We start from the raw sequence: 20,625 nt of genomic DNA, 5'->3' as shown, positions 1-20,625 counted from the left end.
ACAGCCCCAGCAAACATCCTCATTTTCAATAACTCTTCCCCTTTATCTCACTCTGCCTGATGCCTAATAAGCTGATTGCTATTTACTTTGGACCAACAGCTAATCTGTTAATGATTGATTTTAAATTTTTACAGCCATTTGTCTTTGGCAGGACTCGAGAGTGTGAGCAGCAGTCTTTCCTACCTGATGAATTGGCTTTTCTTTAAAAAAAAAAAAAAAAGAAAAATAAGATTTAAGTCAAAAGTCTTCACTGTTATGTTTTGCTGACAAACAGCTGATATGCAGTGAGCAAAGCTTAGAAGAAACAGCAAATCTTCATACAAAATTCATCAGCCTTTGAAACCATCAGCAAATAATATAAGTGGACATTTTGTTAATAGTTGTAGAGGGGTAAAGACCTACTTATGAAGTAAAACATAATTGTACTATAAATTCACAGGGTTTAAAATTCTTAATTAACAAAATTGATGCTCGTAACCAGGACTAGGTAGGGGAATATGAACTAATACAGCTACTGTCCTCCAAAATGATCTAAACTGTATACCATATGATATATGTATTACCATGATATATGCCTAAAAGTGAATTTCATTTCCCATTAAAGGACTGCCAAATAGACAGTAGTTATTTTAATTGGTACAACACAGCAGTGCTGTGCAATTTAATCGTTGATTCTAAAAATGGAAAAGTGAATAATAACGGCTTAGCCTGTATATTCTGAAAAGAATAGGAAAAATTCTATACCAGGAAGCTATGCATATTTATAAATGTTGTTTCTTCAATGAGCCACTTAGGGATAGGCTCTGCAAGGAAATAAATCATGTTTAGAATGACTATAGCACGTCTCACGCGTAGATCTCAAAGCACTTTACAAAGCCAGGCAAGTTGCATGATTATAGTTTTGCAAAGGGGAGAAGCCAAATATCAAATGGGCGATTTCCCTAACATCCAGAAAGACCCAGATCCTGATTTTGGTTCAAGACCCACACTGGAACATAAACCTAATCCAGAACACCTGTGAAGCCACTTTATGCTAAACTATCAGTAAGTTTTAACAATAAATGTCTATTAATCAGTGAATGACCATTCTCTGTGTGTGCATATATATATATATATGCCTATTTTTAAAGCTTTACATGTGTGTATGTATACGTGCCCAGGATACAAGTACCTAATCAAGGATAATCTGCCAGAAACAAGAAGGCGAGGATCCAAGTACATAATGAAGGATAACCTGACAGAAACAAGGAGGCAAACTAACAGGTTGTGCAGCAGGTCTGACTCCTCACTGGCGATGAGATAGCAGAGGAAAAGAAGGTAGTTTGATTTTCTTCAGTCCTACAACGCAGCTGTGGTACCACAGGTAGCCTCAGACAGGCCAGAGTTAGGGAAGTCTAAGGACTACTCCCAGCTATCCCCAAAAACAGGCCAGTGCAGATGGAAGTTGTGATCCACTACTTCCATATATACATTCTGCATAATTTGGCTGGAATAAATGAGCTGTATCCAAACATAAACATCCCAAACCTCTCAGCTCCCGGGCTCAAAGCTTAATATCTAACACAGAAACTTTGAACCTATGGCTGGCTTAAAATGAAAAGTAGCATTTTCTTGAAGAAAATAAACACAATTGTAATTAATACAACATTTTGGTAACAGCAGCACAGGGCACCGACCATCAGTAGGAAGGTTTCGTGTTCCAGTGACTGGTTGCATAATTGCAAAGCACCAAAAAGGACACACTGAACTGTTTGAAAGATGGAAGTTCTAATCTCATTAGTATTTTAGATGCCACAAGATGTGGAAGCTCCATCTGCCGCCAGCAATGTCATGGATAGAATCGGGACGGCTTGGGAACAGGACTCATGGGCTTCCACAATGGTCTATTGACCTTCTGGTGAAGCAGATACCATGTGACAGAGATTGCCTATCTCAGCAGACAGGATGGAAACAGGAGAAAGTGTTAAATATAACCAGGTAGACAGTGATGAATTGACATGCTGAAAAATCGAACGCTTCAGTAATCAGCCTAAGGATCTGATATCAACAACATTTTTCAGTTTTGTCCGAATTCATTGAAAGGTGTAGTTTAGCAAGCTCACTTCTTGTTGGTAAGACCTTTCATCTTTATGCAGGTTTTCTGATTGGATTCTGAGACGTCACCACTGGGCTCCATGTCATTGCTGTTCTTTGCATAGAAAACAGACAAAACATTTGCATGGGAGTACAATGGCCTGCACAAATCCAGAAATGGCTTGACTTACAACATCCATTAAAAATTTATGACCTTTCCCTAGTTCCAGTGAGAAGTTAGGGCCAAATTTCATCCCAACATTTACAAATATGGTTGTGCAAAGCTTCCAAGTGATTTCCAAAACACATCTGTGGTCCTGATCTGACATCAAGTACACATCTCACCAGGAAAGAAGGAATCTGTCTTCAGGCTTTGCTGCAAGTTGGAGACAACATTTATTGAAGCAGGCTCCATGGCAGTTCCCCAAGAGAGGATTTCAGCAAACTGCAGGTGGCCTGGGGGAGCAATTTATCCATAAATATACTTTCACAGGTTTTTTGTCCAGTTTGAGGCGAGGTAATGTTGGATACCCTCTTGCCAAGTTGGAGATGAGTTCCATCCTCACAGCTCTGAGTTCTTCCCTGGATGAAAGCTGTTTACTGAAAACTTGAAACAATGAAATATTGCAGGTATATTTAGCACACTGAAGGTTTTGTAACTATAACTCTAATTACAGAAGTCTAATGAATGTCTTTATGGCTTCATTAAATCTCTGGGATATTTATATTATCCAAAGAAATAATCTCCATCCATTAAGAGTGCATAAATCCTGAAGCAGAACTTTAAAAATTGCTATAGATATGCTTATTTCATTGCAAAACACGTATAGAGAATTTAAAGAAATCCATTAATAGGATTATATACCTTTCTTCTAAAATATATTTTGAGCATAATATTTTACTACAGAGGTCTGATTGCTAGCAAAGAAATGCAGGAGAAGACATTCTAAAGTAATTACTCAGATGGTCAAATGGACAAAAATTGTTCAAATAATGTTTGAAAGATCTTTCATAAGGGAGAATTTTAGTGTACTTTCTGTCTGTGTAAAGAAGCCAGGTTCCCTTCACCTCAAAATTAAATGCTAGGAGTGCAAATGTCAGAAATCTGGAAGTGTAAAAAAAGGAAAAGAAGGATTTTTTTTTTTCTCAGAGTATATTTATCTCGAGCGTGTGCACAGGCATTAAAGGTTCTTAGAACAGCTATAAATTGGATATGCAAAGCACCAGGTTTGCAACAAGATATGCAGTTTTTATGGAATTGATTCTGTCACCCAGACAAAGGGGCTGATGCCACCTGAGATGCCCTTGGGCAGCTGTGCTAGCCTTCATCTACCACTCCAGAAAGGCCTGGGTCTCCCAGGCAGCCAGAACAGCCCCCTCGAGTGGCCAAGGACATCTCCAATGGTACTAGACACCCCTGTGTGGATAACTGAACTTCACCCCACCTATCTTCAGACACATCTCATGCAGTGTTAGCCCAGAAGACATCACATAACTCAGTCCCTTGGAGCTCTTCAGGGCTCCGCTCTTCTTCAGATACCCACCAAAAAGTGGGTCTCACCAGCTGAAAAAAGCACTTCTGAGGTAGCCAGGGATTTCATGCTTTCCTTTCCCTTCCCCACTTCTGAGGAAAAGTAAGCCTCAGATCCTTACCTGCCCTGATTCTCTCTCAGATACAGTTAGATCCTGACTGCCAACATGAAATGATACTTTCCATTTTCTCTTCATTTCTCGGGAAGGGGAGATCATATATATGTATCCTGCCTCTCAAATCCTATATGGGCCACATCAGATCCATGTTAGGTTTTATACTATTGCATCATTTCCTACTAACATGGCAAAAAAAAAAAAACAAAGAGTATTCTCCCCAGACTGACTGGTGTAGCTAGGAACCTCCTCAGGAATTCATTGTAAAATTATATTTATATGCTAATCTCAAGTACAACCCAAAAGTGCATGAAGAGTACATGTCAGGTCCTCAGCACTGACTATTTTACTCTGCACATCTGCTTCTATTGGGCAGCACCATGTGCTTATGTAGGCATAGCACAGATAACTCTGCACAGCTCAACAAATAAACAAGCAAACAAATAAATAAATAAATAAACATTTAAAAACCATCAGATGTCTGGGGAGAAGGTAGAAATTTAGAGCTGTGTCTTCATGCTAACCATTCTCTTCATCTTCCTTAACAGAAAAACAAAAAAAAAAAGAAAAAAAAAAGATTTTTTTTGTGCCTCACCCCAGCCTTACTGAACTTAATAATAGTGACTCCTTGGATTTCAGACAGCTTGGGTCAGATCTTTAGTACATTTCTATATACACTAGGGACTGGCAAAAATGCCTTAGAGCAAGATATGTAAGTAGCTTGACCTGGTTAACTTATCAAAATGATTGCATAATTACTTTTTAAGACGTAAACACTGGGCAGTGGAGGAGTTCTTGCCTATTTATGTCTTCAAAATGAGCCTATATACCTTTCTGGAGCATCCATTTTAACTAACTGTGGCTTAACACTTGGGGATACTTCCCTTCCTCTTAGCAGTAGTGAAAGGCTGCAAAGCTTTTCAGTGTTCGGTGTATGTGTTTTTTTCTTTTATATCTCAATTTCATGATGCACGTGGTTATGAGTGAAGGAGTGAAAAGGGCCGTTGGCTAAAAATGGTGCTAAGATTTGTGGGAGGGAAGTTCTTGAGCAGTAACAGTCTTCAAAATTATCAAGATAGGGTGAACTCATAGTATATATGCGTATGGAATGTGCTGGGAATGTTTGCAGTAGTAATAAAGATTGTCTCATATGGAGTTGGGTTGAGTAATTTCTACCTAAATGCAACAAGGACATCAGTTCTGATATTTGGGATCTCTGAACACTAGCATCATCTTTAATAGTCAGCTGAGATGGTCTGACCTAAACATTTGTTTGGAGGCATATTGTGAAGCAGCCAAAGACAGATTTTGTGAAGAGCTTTTCCAATGATTTTTTCCCATTTTGGAACACTTCCCACTTCATAGAGTCACAGAATGGCTAGGGTTGGAAGGGACCTTAAAGACCATCTAACTCCGACCCCCTGCCATGGTCAGGGATGCCACCCACTAGATCAGGTTGCCCAGGGCCCCATCCAACCTGGCCTTCAACACCTCCAGGGATGGGGCATCCACAGCTTCTCTGGGCAACCTGTTTCAGAGCCTTACCACCCTCTGAGTGAAGAATTTTCTCCTGAAGTCTAATCTAAATCTATCCTTTTTTAATTTAAGACCATTCCCCCTTGTCCTATCATTATCCACCCGAGTAAAGAGTCCCTCTCTATCCTTTTTATAAGACCCTTCTAAGTATTGAAAGGCCACAATGAGGTCTTCCCAGAGCCTTCTGTTCTCCAGGCTGAACATCCCCAGCTCTCTTCTAGGAATGGGCAGGCTGGAGCAGATCACTCTTGAAAATCAATTAGTGAAATCCTGGGAAGGGAATACTCTTACCTCATGCATTAAGAAATATGGCAGTTGATTAGACATTACTGATCCTTTTGAATGTGATTAAAGTAGTGTTATGTGCACTATAAATACGGTGATATCGTCCAATAAAATTGCAAACTTTATAAATTTTGTCATTCTAGGAATATAAGTAGAAATGGCTATTTTGGATTTAAGTTCCTGAATATTGTTGATGATCTCTGGATCTTTCTTAGTTTTCTTTGGATCTCAGTAGCATGCATTTTACCTCCAAAGATAAAATGAGGTCAGACTTTTCTGCCTGTGAAGGTAAAACTATGCAGAAAATGAAAATGCTCCCAATATTCTTAATACGCATCTTTTCTCTTGACTGTCAGAAGTCAAGGAATTTAAACTTTTTAGAAAATAGTATATTCTAATGGAATTTTTATAATGAACTTCAGTGGACCTGTGAAGCCAATATATTGCAACTTTAAACAGCCTTTCACCATAGGGTCCAATTGTCAATGTATAATGTATTAATTTAAGTTGTAATTGCAGTCAAAGACTTTCTCTCCTTTTCAATTAAACATACTCAGAGTATTATGAGTGTCTTCTGAGACAGCTCTGAGGAGGCTGATGGGCCTCCAATTTTAAATCTCTATTTAAAATTTCATGTTTTCTTTTCCGCTCATCTCTTGGAACCTTCAGTATCATCTTTATTTATTAAAAAAATCAAGCTCCCAACATATTTTCCTACTCTAAAGGCAAATCTACCTGCAATGATAAAAATGATCTGGCCCACTCTAAGTGCATTAACATTTACAAGTGCTCTGCACTTAGCAATTGCTGTTACACTATTACTTTCCATAGGTCCTCCTCTTACAGGAAAAGTGAGAAGTGAATGACCACAGCTGGAAAAAAAGATGGTGTTGCACACATATGGGTAATTTTCTTTGGCAGTTGTTATCTGAGGCTCAATTTTAGAAATTTATGTTGAACCTGGTATGTTCTAGTGACTTCAGACACAGCTTCAGGCCACTTCAGTGGCCAGGCCAACTGAAACATTAAAAAGCTTGATCCACAAGTTGTGTTTCTAGATGGGCAGACATCTCATGAGTGTTTGTTTGAAGATCATTCAAATTTTATTACTCAGAGCAAACATCAGTAGCGCTTATTTCTCCTTCATCCATAAAACACCCTTACTTTATTCTCTGTAAACAGTTCATCAACCTGCTCACTCTAATCCTAGATGCATTCACTGATGTTTATAATCCTGTCCTGTGCACACTTCAACCCATTTAATTTTGTACTATACCCCCTCTAATTTCATCCTAATATAGAAATCAGCTTAACTCTCGCAGAAACTCAGGAAAATTAGGAGAAATTATATAACACAGAAGTAATGTTCCACTAGGACATAAAGGTTGTCTTTCTTGTGGTTCACTAAAGCTACTCCTCTACAATGAAATCGGACCCCTATTTCTTTCTACAGAAACAACATTCACTGTAACTGCAGCTGCCATCTTCCAGACTTGCTCCTTTTTCATTTTCTGCTCCTGCTTCCATCTTGTGCACTGTGTTTCTCCTGGCCTTTTTCTATCAGTCTTCTGCGTCATTCCTTCTTTCAGAGAAGAAACAAGTCCATGATTTAAGATGTAACGCCAACTCAGAAATCTTCTCTGAAACATCTGCTTTAGCAGTCAGAAGGGAAATTTCTAACATGAAGTGTGGTTTAGGCATCAGACTCCTTTTACCTGTCTGTGCAGGGGTTCTGCTGTCTGGATGGTATCAGGTAGAACCTGATAGCAGAGTAAATAGATAGCATGGCCCTGAAAGGACCTTTTTCTACCTTCAGACTATTGATTTTTTTTTGACTGTGCCTCTCCTGGAGTTGCATTTACAACCTATTTTTTTGTCATCTTTTCTCCAGTCCTTGCAATTCTAAAGCCTGTGTAAGGACCAAGGCTGCTGCAAGCAAGAGACACTCTCTGGAGGATAAACACCAACACTGACTTCTTACCTGTTTCTGAAGGCTTTCCAGTCTTCTGCATGGTCTTCATGGCTGTGGCACAGGAACTACTTATCCTAAACCTGTTAAACCATTGCTGTAAGGATTGAGACATATTAGAAAAGTATGCGTTCTGTCCTAGCTGCACATTGGTCATGGGTTTACCAAATCATTTCAGCTCTTTTTGTCCCAGTTTCCTCATCTGTTCAAGAGGAGGTTTACAAATATTGGAGAGGTATTTTTGGAGATGGAAGTCACAGAATAAATAGGCATTATTATGGCTTGGGTCTGCATCCCTTCTCATCCTGCTCTTCATCCCTTCCCATCCTGCTCTGTACGACAGAGAGTTTTTCTCTCTTGCATAAGAAGTTGATCTCTATCTGGAATGACTTTTCCTCACTTTGACTCTTGGCGCCCTAGATGACAGTGGCAAAACTTTGGTGTGACATCCTGCTGTTTTGTGAACACCGTATGGAGAAATATAAATGTGTATTTATCCACAGTTTCTTTATACAGATCTGTATATGCATGTGCATACACAAATATAAGCTGTCCAGTCTACAGAACGGCACTGTTGAAGACATTCCTCAATTGGTAGAAAGGATGAGAAGAGTGTCCATGTTCCTGCAGCACCCAGAAAGGTAAATATGCCTGAAGTGGGCCAATTTGGGTTCTTCCACTAGGAACCACAACAACTCTGGTCTCAGTGGATCTGCACAAGACACCGTCATTATCCCCGGATCATTGACACAATAGACCAAAACAGCTCCAGTCTATCGTGTCAATGTGCACTTAGGGAGTCCTTAATCCATGGATCATTGGCATACAATGCTGTAAAATCTCTGTAGGAGATGTTATGGTGTAGCGAGTCAATGCACACTTAGGGACTCCTCCATTTGTGAATCATTTACAGTGCATCGTGCCAATTTATACTCGGGGAGCCTTTAATCTGCAGGTTGGTGCATTTAGAGTGGCCCTGTATACTAAAAATACTTGTAGACTTGTTGTAGTGTAGATGCAAAGTTCACTTTCTTAAATAAATTTCAGTTTGCTCAAAAAGGACATCCTGAAGGCATACAGATTCCAGTGGCACAATGATGCATCATGTCATAAAAATCCATAGCTTGCTGGGTTCTAGGGAATCTTTCAAAATCTCATTGTAAGAACAAAGGCCAAAAAAAGCTGCAGCTGTAACCTGTATGTTTCTGACCCTCCTGCAAGTTTTTAAAAAATGCTTGAGCCAGTCTTTTTAACATGCTGCTTACAAAATAAATTAATCCCGCGGGCCTTCTGTGCTAAAGGATCATTGATCATTTTCATAAGAGCACAGAAAGTATCCTTTTCTGCAAATAATGAATGAGTCGGTGATCCAAAAATGTGAAAATTGTGGCGGCTAAATACTTACCCAGGTGATGATTTTTATTTTTAAGTGGCCTTCAGTTTCACTGCACACATTGGAGAACTTGCAGACGCCCAGCTACCTAATGACATCTGCTCTTCCAGTCAAAAAGCCATCATTTGCTCCTATGGTGTCGCAACCACAAGTGGATCCGGTTACTGAAAGCAGAAAAAAGACAGCTCTCCTTTTAAATATCCACCCTCCAGTCTTCAGCCTGGTATAAATCACTGTCATTCCATTGACTTCAGTGGGTTTATGCCAATTAACACCAGCTGACAGCCTAGCCCCATATTTAGTAAAAACTAGTTTCCAAGGCTAATGGGGTTGAATCAGACCTTTTGCTTACCAGGCAGCTTTGCCACAGGGAATTTTTCTTTTTTTTTTTTTTCTTTTCAAAAATTGACTTAAAAATTACTGAAGGCCAGTCTGACCTGCCTTGTTATTTACGATCCTGCGGTTTCTTTTATGAGGATGGAGTATGTCAGTGATGCCCCTTGCCACCGGTGAGCACCACTCGGCTGCTGCCTCCCTCCCAGCCGTGCACTCAGCAGGAGGGCACAGCACGTGCAAAACACGAACCTTCCTCACCTAGTAAATCTACCTAAAGCCGAAGCCCTCCTCTTCCTTGAGACTATGACAAAATGCTGCGGGCTCTCAGCCTGGGATGAGAATGATGTTTTGGGGGGCTTTCCTTGCAAATCCAGCGTGGGCAAAGCGTGGCCACCCGGGTTGCTCACTGCTCACGACTCCCGTGATACCTGTGTGTATGTGGGCGCGGGTGGGCGTGCAGCAGCCTCAGCTGCGTGCTCCCCGGCTTGGAAACAAAAGCACTTGACAGGGGCAAGAGTGCAAGCGCAGCAGGAGCTGGGGAGCCAGCCAAGCAGTAATCCAGGGAGTCAGTAGATCAGCTGCGGGGCTGGGGGAGCGAGGGGGGCGGCGGGGAGGGAGGGGGAGAGCTGGCAGGTCTATTTGAATATCAGGCTCTGCCACACTCGGGGCTCCGCTGACAACTTCATTACCTCCGCGTATAAAAATGACTGCAGGGTAATGCAAATGGCTCGTGCGGCGCGCGCTCGCCCGCGTCCTGCGTGCCGGCTGCAGGCCGAGGAGAGCCGGCAATGACGGGGCCCGGAGGCAGACGAGCTTTTGTCCAATTTAATAGGATATCTCTTGGAGGCATGGTCCTCCCCTCCCGCTCCCCATGCATTATGGAGTCCAGTGACCCGGCTTTTCAGGCTCGGGGAGGGAGGGGGCTGTCTCCAGCTTGACCTCCTCTGTCAATCAGGGGAGAAAGAAAGCTGGGGGAGAGGGAGGGAGGGATGCCCATCTATCTATAAGAAATTTCTAATGAATGTTAAGCAAATTTCCTACAGCCTGACATGGTGATCTAATTAATATTATAGAAATGTCGACGGAATATCATTCCGCAGATAGGATTTATCACCTTGAACTGCTGCATAACTGATGGTGAAGGAATGGGCACCCCCGTCCCCCCTGATGCTGATTAAATTAGACATAAGCATCAATATGTTACTTATTGGAGACTAGAATTTCATGCTATTACTCTTCAGTTAATCAGAGAGCTGTATCTTTTTTTAAAAGATATCAGACTCCCAGTTCTGCTTGTCTGATAAAACAGATGAAGGGTTTGGCTATATGACACTCACTGTGGGGGGGAAAAAATCCCAAAGAAATGTGACCTCAAGCAGGCTGAGAGGTCCTGCGATGACCTTGAGGAAGCTCATCCTGAACACATGGGACCCAAAATGCAGGGTGGCATTGATTCAGATGCAAGGAGCAGCAGCATCACCTTACTGCCCTTTTGCCGAGCATGAAAAGACCGGTGAGGAGGAGAACTGCCGTTCCTCTGCCCAAGATGTTTGGAGACGAGTACCCTCCTGCTGCACAGCATGCGGCCAGGTGCAATTCCCTTGGGCAAGGGCACCCAAGAGCTGCCTCTTTCTGCCTCTTGCCCCTGCCAGCCACAGCCCACCAGGCTCCGTCATTCACCTGCCTGCCAAAGCCTACAGACCAAGCCGTAAGCTTTTCCCATGAGCAGTTTCATCCTAATCATTCATTATTAATGAATGTGAGTAGCAGATTCCTCTTTCCACGGCAGTATGTAACACCTCGGGTTGATTGTTTTCTTTCTCTACCTCCCTTTGTTTAGCCTCCGTCATCCTTCCTCAAAGGATGTGCGCAGGCAGCAGTTCCTCTCCCAGAAGCTTTGTTTGGTGCTGGGAGATCAGGGCACCTCGGTGCTGGAACAGCATCAATGCTGATACCAGCAGTGGAGATGACTGACTTTTCCTGTGTCTAATGCCTAACAGAATGATTATGCAAAAAAAAAAGAATAAAATAAAATAGAATGCGTTAGCTGTCATTATATTTTGCAGCGCCGTGGCCATCAAAGAAGTCAGAGCTGCTCAAGAATGTGTAACTAGACGAAATGGGATGAGGCTGAGCATAGGAAAATTGTGACAGAATATCAGGAAACATTTCCTCACCGTGAGGCCTTCAATTGTGTAATGGTCACCCCAGGGAAGCGATAGAAGTCTTGGCACTTGAGTAATTTAAAATTAGACTGGGGAAAGCACAGGGGAATATCCTGTTGGGAGCAATCCTGTATTGATAGTTGAATAGGCAGAGTCACCTAATTGGTCTTTTCAGGCAGAAGTGGGAGGCTGTGATGACTGATCTGTCCCCTAGGCATTAGGTTGCAGAATGACCATTTTGCATCACTAAATGCCTGTTCCCGATTTTCTGGTTGGGCAGTTTAATGCATTTCTAAGCTTGACTAGCAGAGATGAATATTGTTGCATCTTACATGGGGCATAAAAATGTTCAGCTCGAAAGAAGCTCTTACGGCAGATAAGAGGATTTGTGATTCTGATCCCAAACGTTGTGATTAAAATCTAACAGTGTGATGCAAAATGTAATGAAGGGCTGTCAGTATCCTCTCGTTCATGGCTCGATTTCACAACCCACTTAATTTTGCAGGGCTACCAACAGCAGCGACCCTCCCAGCCCGCGACGCTGGCAAGCCCTACCTTCCCTTACCACCTTCTCCCTTGGGCCAGCACTAAGTGGTGGCAGGGCTGCAAGGTCAGCTAGATCTCTAAAAATGCGAACTTACCCTGCGACACCCCCTGAAGACGTGCGCTCAGCCAAATCAGCTCTCAGAGCAGCTGCCTGCAGAGCTGCATGGATGCTGAGGCCAGCAGAAGAAGGGAGGGATACAGGAGAGCAGCTTCGGGTTGGGGGCTTTCGCTGACAACCCAGGCTGAGGCCAGCTTCTGCTGATCAGCAAGCCTGGTCCTCCTTATTTTAACACTTTGGGAAAAAAAAAATAAATAAAACGAGGCACAGCAAGCATAAGCACTTTGCTGTGGCCGTGTGGTCGGTCCCCAAGAGCTCTGGCTAACTCAGGACCAGAGTATGGTGCCCTCCCCTCTCATCTCCCCATGGAATTTGGGTCCAGCACAGATTTGCAGCGTGGCATTCAGCTCCTCTCCTGGAGCAGCCCAAGAGCTGGGCTTCCAGCCTGAGCTTTCTGCAGCCCAAGGAGATCCTGGGTGTCTCCGGAGGGCGCTTCACCTCCCGTGTCTTAGGCTTAGCCTCAAGCACCAGCTTTAGCACAGCATGGGTCTCAATGGCTGTGCAGGGAGCCCAGATGACTAATTCAGATGAGATACCTAATTTTCAACAGCTAAGGCAAGATGGGGTGAATGCCTGTCTTTGGATGTAGGGAATTAGCCCGTGAAGAGCTCGTGCTAATGATAAGTTTCAAAATGATCTTGAAATATTGTTTTAAATATACATTTAGCAATCAAATCTTCTTTTGGAGTGGGAGCTCTGAAAAATACCTTTTGGGACTGAGGAATGTTCTTCATGGTCCCACAATGGCAGTTCTCTCTCTCAAACAGGTGTTTCATCTATCTCACGCATCCCCCCAAGGTCCCAAGAGGCACAAACTCACAGATTAATTTTGCTTTGTTTTTTATTAACAAGGACTTTTTTTTTTTTCCTTTATCTGCAGAAAGCAGGAACAACTTGATGGCAAGCGAGGAGCGGGGAGGGCAACGTGGGCCACTGCCCGGTTGCCAAATCCAGCGGTTTGGCTCGTGCAGTCCTGACTCCAGGCAGCTCCTGGCTGTGGCCACCCACCTTGGGCAGCTCAGGAGGGTTTGTGATCACACCAAAAGTGCTCCCGTGTCCCAAGGGAAGTGAGAGCTGGGCCGTGCATTGGCTTGAAACGACATGCAGCTGCTGAAGAGCTCCGCGCTGAGGGCCGTCTGTTTGCAGGCTGACACCCAGCACACCTTCCCAGAGCAACTTAAAGACTCCTCTTATTATAGATATAAAGTGGCGACGAGGAGAACGGGTAGCGATTTACTAACACCCTTAAGTGATGAAATGCAGAGAGGGAGCAATGGTAACTTTCCTTCTCGGCGACTGCTCTAACCTACACTAATGAGTAGACTGTTAGGGATTTTCTTCACTTAGCATTTCTCATTATTAATAAATTTTGCACTGACAACTATAAAGTGAACACTTTGGATTTATGCACCTAACCTAATTACATATGCTGCATGTACGCATTTCATTATTTACTTGACAGATTCATTCCTTGATATCATAAATAATTAAAGAAGGATCAAATATTAACAATCAGATACACGTTAATTCTACTCAAATCTGGGGAAACAAACACATTTTATTTTCTGTTCAATAAAAACAAAATAAAATGCTTTCATTAGAAGGATTTAAAAAATAGGTAAAGTTCTCTACTGTCATTTTTATTTTGCATAGAGTGAAAATTAAAATGTCCAGCTGCTATCCAGTCCCTTTCCAGGAAAGCACACGGCAATTTTAATAAGCATAAAAGGTTAGTAATTCCTTTTTGACGGTTCCTAAATGAAACATTTTGCATTAGTGTTTGTCAGGAAACCTCAGAGGGATGTGACTTCAAATGTAAAGTCTGATCCCGTCCCCAGGAATGTCAACAGCAAATTCACACCGACTTCAGGCAGGACAGCATCCAGCCCATTATTTCCCACATGTTAGCAGTTCATTTTTTCAGCCTAAAACCCCAAATTCTCCCCCACCCACGGGGCTGCATCAGTTGCACAAGGGCCTGATCCTGCCCTGCACTGGGTGCCTGGGGGTGGAGAGGAGCCCTGCGTGCACAGCACCCCTGGGGTTCAGCCCCGCTGCAAACGCCAGGCGAAATTCAGCTCCTGCCCCTCCTGGTGCATCCCCCGTGCAGGAGCAGCCACCCAGGGCCTCCAGAGCCAGGTCTCTTCTCGGGATTGCTCCCACTTCAGCCCCGAGTTATAATTAAATCTTCAGGCGAATTATTTGTGACGGAAAGCTGCTCCCAGCCACAAACCCATACGAACTGTCTTGCTTGCTGCACAATTTAAATTGGTGCTTAAATATTTTTATACACGTTATTCAATATCTCCATTTGATCAAGAATATTCTCCAATTTGAACAAATTTACTTTTGGATATCACATCCCACGATTCCATCATTTTAAAGGTGTTAAAAATTCATAGATTGCCACATTATTCATCATGCAAGATTAATGCCAGCCTGACAGGTTTTGCAAAGACCCGTGTTTTTTCTGTTTTTTTTTTCTTTTTTTTTTTTCCTAAGTGCATATAGCATATCTGCATGAGATGTACCTCAGTTGCTGAATATTGATTATTCACATCTCCTTTCTTATTTCTGATGCTAAAGAGAGAATATTAGGGTGTGATTGTCAGGGTTAGTGTCGCTCTGACCTACACGTGTACTATTAATAATTTATGAGTTGATTTGAAATAGATCTTGGTGAAATGAGCTGGCAATAAGCAGGGCTGTCTAAGATGACAAAGATTCAGAACAGGCCAACTCATGTACACCAGCATCTCAGTTTCAATCCGAAAACAAAATGAAACAAAAACTCCCTGTGCCTTATGCGGTAGTCGGGGATTTATTGCTCGAAAACACAAAAACAAAGCACTCTTCCATATTAAAAGTTACGTCTGGATGATGCAATAGACACGTTAGTCAAACTTCTTAAAGTGCTGAGCTTATTCAGCTACATAAATGCGTACAGGACGGATGGATGGGCAATAAAAGGCATGGCAAGCTGCTGGCCAGCCCCGCGTTGCCCGGCGAGCATCTGCTGACAGAGCCAGCTTGCAGCCTCCTGCCTCCGATCAAGGGTTGTCTCCCTGAACATGGAGATAAGAGCAGCGAAGGCCAAGCTCTGCAGGGGCAGCTGCTGGGCTGGGTCGAGGATGCCTGGCAGCTCACGGGATCAGCCCAAAAAGCAGCACGGCGCCAGCTCGCCTGGGAGCAATGAGCCCCATCGGCTGCATTGGGTTTTTCTGTCTCTGCCTTCTCCTCTTCTCAGCTGCAGGGCTCAAAGTGTCCGTGACTCAACGAGGTGCATTTCTGGGTTCCTTGTCACAGCCACATCCCCTTAGCTGGGGTGGAAATATGCCACAGAAGATTTTATGTTTTATTTTTTTACATGTTGTGATACAAAAACAAACGCGGAAAGCAAGCATATAACCGACCTTAACATTAAGGAGACTGCCACCTAAACCACAATCAGGGAACTGTTAGGCACAGGCAAACTAGTCACTACCTCACTCCAAACCTGAAATAAAGATGTTCAGCCACGGAAATTACATCCAGCAGCACAAGCTGCAGCGGCAGAGAGCGGCGCGTCAGCCCCACGCGGTGACACGTGGACAATGCGACGGGATGACACCGCTCCTCTCGGTGGGAGTGCTTTCTCTGCCAGTCTCCTGGGAGTTTTGTAGGAAACCTTCCCTCTGAAGGTGGCAGTGAGCCCTTTGGAGGCCTGATTAATATTCCCTCTCGGTGCTGCAGCCCGCAGGTGGCTGTTGTCTCGCAGCCAGCACTGTGCGCAGTAGCAGTGGGAGCAGGGGCTCAAGAAAATAAAAATCCTTTATCTGCCTGTGGGGTTTCTGCACGTGCACTGTGTCAATACCTGCCTCTGCAAGAGGGGAGCTTGAACTCCTCCGACCTGCCCAGGGAAACTACAAAGCATCACACGATCCAGCAGTGGAAACAGGCAAGTGGCTCCCAGGACGGTGCCGCCTCTCAGCACTGCTCCCCGAGGAATTGCTGCTCGAAAAACCCCATCAAAGCAGCGCAAGGAGGGGACCAGCAGGAGCAGGTGACCCAGCCACAGGTCACATCCCCAGTACGACCCTCAACTGTGGAGGTGCCCAGGGATGTGGAGGACAGCGACACCCTGGGCTCCTCCTTGCCGTCTGGGAAGGACACAGAAGCAGAAAGCTGTGGAGGATATTCTCTAGGATCTACATTTCACTTCGGGAATCCATATCTTTGGGGCCTCCTTCTCACATTATCACCCCACACTGCAGCTGGGAACTAGGGCAATGCCTCCAAAGAAATTCCAGGTGCTGCGAAGGGTGATGGCCACAAGTGCAAGCACATCACCACCGACACCGTGCACTGACTGCCCAAACCATTTTTCACTAAGTTTAGCAGCCAGGCCTACACTTTCTTGGGTTTCACCCAGGGAAATCCCAAGTACTCGGTTCACAGCCCAGCAAAATGCTTTGTAGGCTCGTAAGCCCAGAAATCTCATCTGCTAGCAGGATGCGGCACATCAGCGCACATCCAACTCATCAATCCCACATGTCAATGAATTTGCCATCCTCAGAAGGAAATGCGAGCCTCGCCTTTTCACAATGGCTCCAACATCATCCAGGAACAAGGAGGGACAAACTAAACCAAGGCATTTCCTAACGTGTCTCTTCTGTGGGAAAGAGGAAAGATAACATTGTACTTGGGGCTTTTGGAAAGGACGAGAGCTTGCTTATTTACAGGCAGTGGCCCGGGCTGATAAATGCGTTGTAGGAAGCCGTGGTGATTAGCAAGAAGCAGGGCAGGAGGGAAGAGCCCCTAAAGCTCCAGGCACAGCACAATGCTCTGGCCTTGGCACAGTCTTCGCCTCCTGCTCAGAAGTCACCGTCACTTGGTACAAACAACACAGAACTGGGCGCAAGCTCGCAGGGCCTTCTGGTGAAGCATTTCTGTCACCACCCAGAGAAAATAAAAAGCAAAATATGAAAGCAAAGTATGAACCTTATAAGATTCATCTTGGTTTTAATTAAACGGGTTGTTGCAATATAGAAAATATATATATATATATTTCTAAATGTTTGGAGTCGATTTCTGAGACTTGCTTTTACAGTGGGATGGGAGGCCATGTCGTGCTTCCCATCGGCAAAACAAATCCGCCAGGTGTGAGGAGATCTGCACCAGCAGAACAGGGAACACAGCTTTTATACGGTGAGGTTAAAGCCCAGGTTTGCAGCTTTAGTTCACACAAACAGTCTTACCCCTGCCAGCAGTCCCAATTATTTTAATAAGTTCTCATGGATGGATGAGTAAAGACTGAAAGAGCAGGCCAAAATCAATCTGTCCTGTAGTTTTCAGCCAGTGTCAGCCCTTCTTCCTTCGGTCCAGTTCCAACGATAACACCAACATTAACGGGACTGCGGCACTGCTGTATGGGTCCCTCTGAGAAAATTCTGTCAGTGCAGCTTATTTAACCACCATAAACAAGGTGCCCTAATTGCCTCTTTCTTCTCACCTCTGTTTTTTACTTTATTTTTTTAATTAGCCAGCGGTACGAGTAACCCCCTGTTTTTCCAAACTGGGCATAAATCTCTGTCCGGAATGCTTCAACCTGAGGGATAATTAGGCCCAAGTTTCCAGATGCAACAGATGTCTGGGGGAGTTTGGTTTCCCAGCGCCGGAGTTCAGAGTGAAGCAAATTCCTTTCAGGTGTTTCAAGTCAAACATCAAAAACCAGGGCCCCGCCACTACCTCCTCCAAACGCTTCGTGCTGGTGGTGAGGGCGAGATTTTTTGGGAGGAGCTCAGCACTTGGTCCCTGCCATCGGGGGAGAGGAAGGGTCCCGGCTCCTCCCTTGTCTGCAGCAGATCCCCCGGACATCCCCACGCGTCACCTCACCATTCCTCAGTTTCCCCAGCTGTAAAATAGCAGATCCTGTTTATGGCACGCAAGGCTGAATTAATCCCTCGTTGCAAGGGACTTTGAGAATTCAGGCAGGAAAGCTTTATCATAAACACAGAAGAATTAGTGACTTCCTATATCCAGCCATTGATATGCAGGCTGTGATGCCAAGGGGTTGCTTTGACTTCCTAACAAAATTCAAGCCATCCAAAAGTCAAACTTGCTTCAGAAGTCCCTTTTCTTGTGTGATTGTGTTTGCAGCATTTTGATGGATGGACAGACAGCCACACCCCACCTCCCTTCCCAGTGCCCTCGGCCTGTACAAACAGCAAGAGCTGTGGATCTTCTACAGAGGGGAAAACAATAAAGGAGAAGATTCATATAAACAGCACATATAAGGATTTTTTTTTTTTTGCCGTATAATAGGAAGCCATCCTATTGCTATGTACAGTTTACTCTTCCACCAAAGAACTCTCTTGGGGCTAAGTACTGCTGTCCCAAGGTGGACATGCGTAGAGTTGTTTTCCTGTTGGGGCACCCAAGGGGAGACATGTCAGGGGAGTGATGGTCTCCTTCAGAGGATGAGCCAAAGCAACAATATCTGGATAGACAGCCTCCCTATGCGAAATTTAGCCTTTGACAATAGCTCTCCCGACACCTTGGGTACCTCAGTCTCATAATATGAAATAATGGAGCCAGAATTTGGCGATCAAAAGCAAGAAATAGTCATGTATCCATGAAAACCCAGTGCAGGGAATTGAGGGGCTAAAATATCTCAGGGGGTCCAGACCCAAGTGAGAGGTGTTGTGAGGAACTCAGGGCCTCATGGTCAAGTGTTTGACATCCTCACCTGACCCAGGCTTTTAAGAGACCTTACCTACATATGGCTGCTGGCAGAAAACCTTTTTTAGTGTGTATTGCTCACATAGAGCAATTGATCTTAGAGGTCTTTTCCAACCTAAATGGTTCTATAATTATTAACCATTATCATGCATTGAGGACTCAGGACTTAAAGTACACATAGGAACTCCAAAAACATGAATTTTTAGAATAGTAGGAAACAAATCTAGAACTTCATGCACTACTGATTGTCTTTCAGAAACGGACATGCATTTTAATTGCAGTTGGAAATTACTGTTTGAAAATGTTCTTTAATTTAAAGCAGGTATTTTTCTGCTTTCAGGAAAAAAAACTAACCATAACACATTCACAAAGGCCACCTATTGGTTCAAACAAGAATATCATTTTTAATCTGAATGGCATTCAGAAGACAAAATTTTTTCAGCTTCAGGGTAAGCAGCACAATGCTTTTTTTCCATTGACTTCAGCTGAACCAGCCACTGATACTTCTTAACCATTTCTACTCTGAAATTTCCATTTTGCATTTACACATAAACTGAACCAGGCCTTCTGTACTGGGATAAGGTACAAAATAGCCAAAGCAAAGATGGTTTTGCTCAGAAGGTGTAACTGTGGTGGGTTATTTGGTTGATAGTTTTCTGTACTCTGTTTCTGTACTCTGTTTTACTCTGCGACCAACCATCAAAGAATAAACTTAGTGTAAGAGTCAGACCAACCACCCATCTCAGCTGATGACTGTTCTCTTACCTACAAGCAATAGTGGAGTGGAAGACACTGCTAGTAATGAATATTAACTATTTATTTTGCAAGCACCAAAGTCATGGGTGACACTGACAAGTTACACCGCTGTGGCGCATTTAAAATATACCCATGGAAAGAATCAGCCAAAGCACAAACACTTATAATCACAATACCCAGATGAGTTTTAAAATGCTTTGTTTGGTTCTTTTAAACAATGCTAAGCTCGGACATACGCCGGCACGTTTAATTTAACACGGAAATTAGTTCTGCCTGATCAACATTTTAACAGGAGGATTAGAGCTAAGTGTGTAGCTGCTGTAGAAGCCACGTGCTTTGCCGCTCCTGGTCACGAATAAACATGCAGAGACTGGGCTGACCAGGGCCCAGCCCGGCCATCGTCTGGTGGCTGCACGCAACGAGTGGGTGAGCTCGCCCTCCCGTCGGGGGGCAGCGTGGCACGAGCAGGTCCCCAGCACCAAGCACTCGACCCCAAGCTGTGGCTGGGTCCAATCGTCCCAGCACGATGGCAGGAAACAGCACCAAGGGGCCCAGGTGAGGCTGTCCAGGGGATTTGGGCCTCACAGCCCCGCTTGCTGCTTTCTGTCCTCAGCCGGCACCTGGCACCACTGCTTTGAATGGCCGTGGTTCTCCTGCCGGTCCCCCCTTCCTCGTTCGTGCTCTTCCCCCGGCTGTTATCCAGAAATGACCCACAGGCGGACGCGAGTGACCACGGTGGGGTCACCGAAAAGCATCGAGCCAAGAAATGACCGGAAAAGGGAAAACGCCCCCGCCACCATCCAGTGGCAGCGGCCTGGGAGCGGGCACCCTCCTGCAGCAAGAACGCGCCGGTGCCTCCTGGAAGCCTGGGGGCCGCGTGCCCAGGGTCAGGCTGCCAGCAGAGGCCGCAGCACAGAGCCCAGGCCTCGCCCCAGGCCTCCCATGGGAGGACGGGAGCCCCAGGTGGAGCACAGCCCCCTGCCCTCGCCTCCGGCCAGCACAGGACTGCCAGCGCTCGCCCTCCTCTCCCTCCCATGCTCCGCTCCATACACAAACACATTTCTCTTTTTCATTTTTTTTA

Source organism: Anser cygnoides, chromosome 2 (genome assembly GCF_040182565.1).
Source record: "Anser cygnoides isolate HZ-2024a breed goose chromosome 2, Taihu_goose_T2T_genome, whole genome shotgun sequence".
Classification (NCBI taxonomy): Eukaryota; Metazoa; Chordata; class Aves; order Anseriformes; family Anatidae; genus Anser; species Anser cygnoides.
This window is presented reverse-complemented; position numbering follows the sequence as displayed.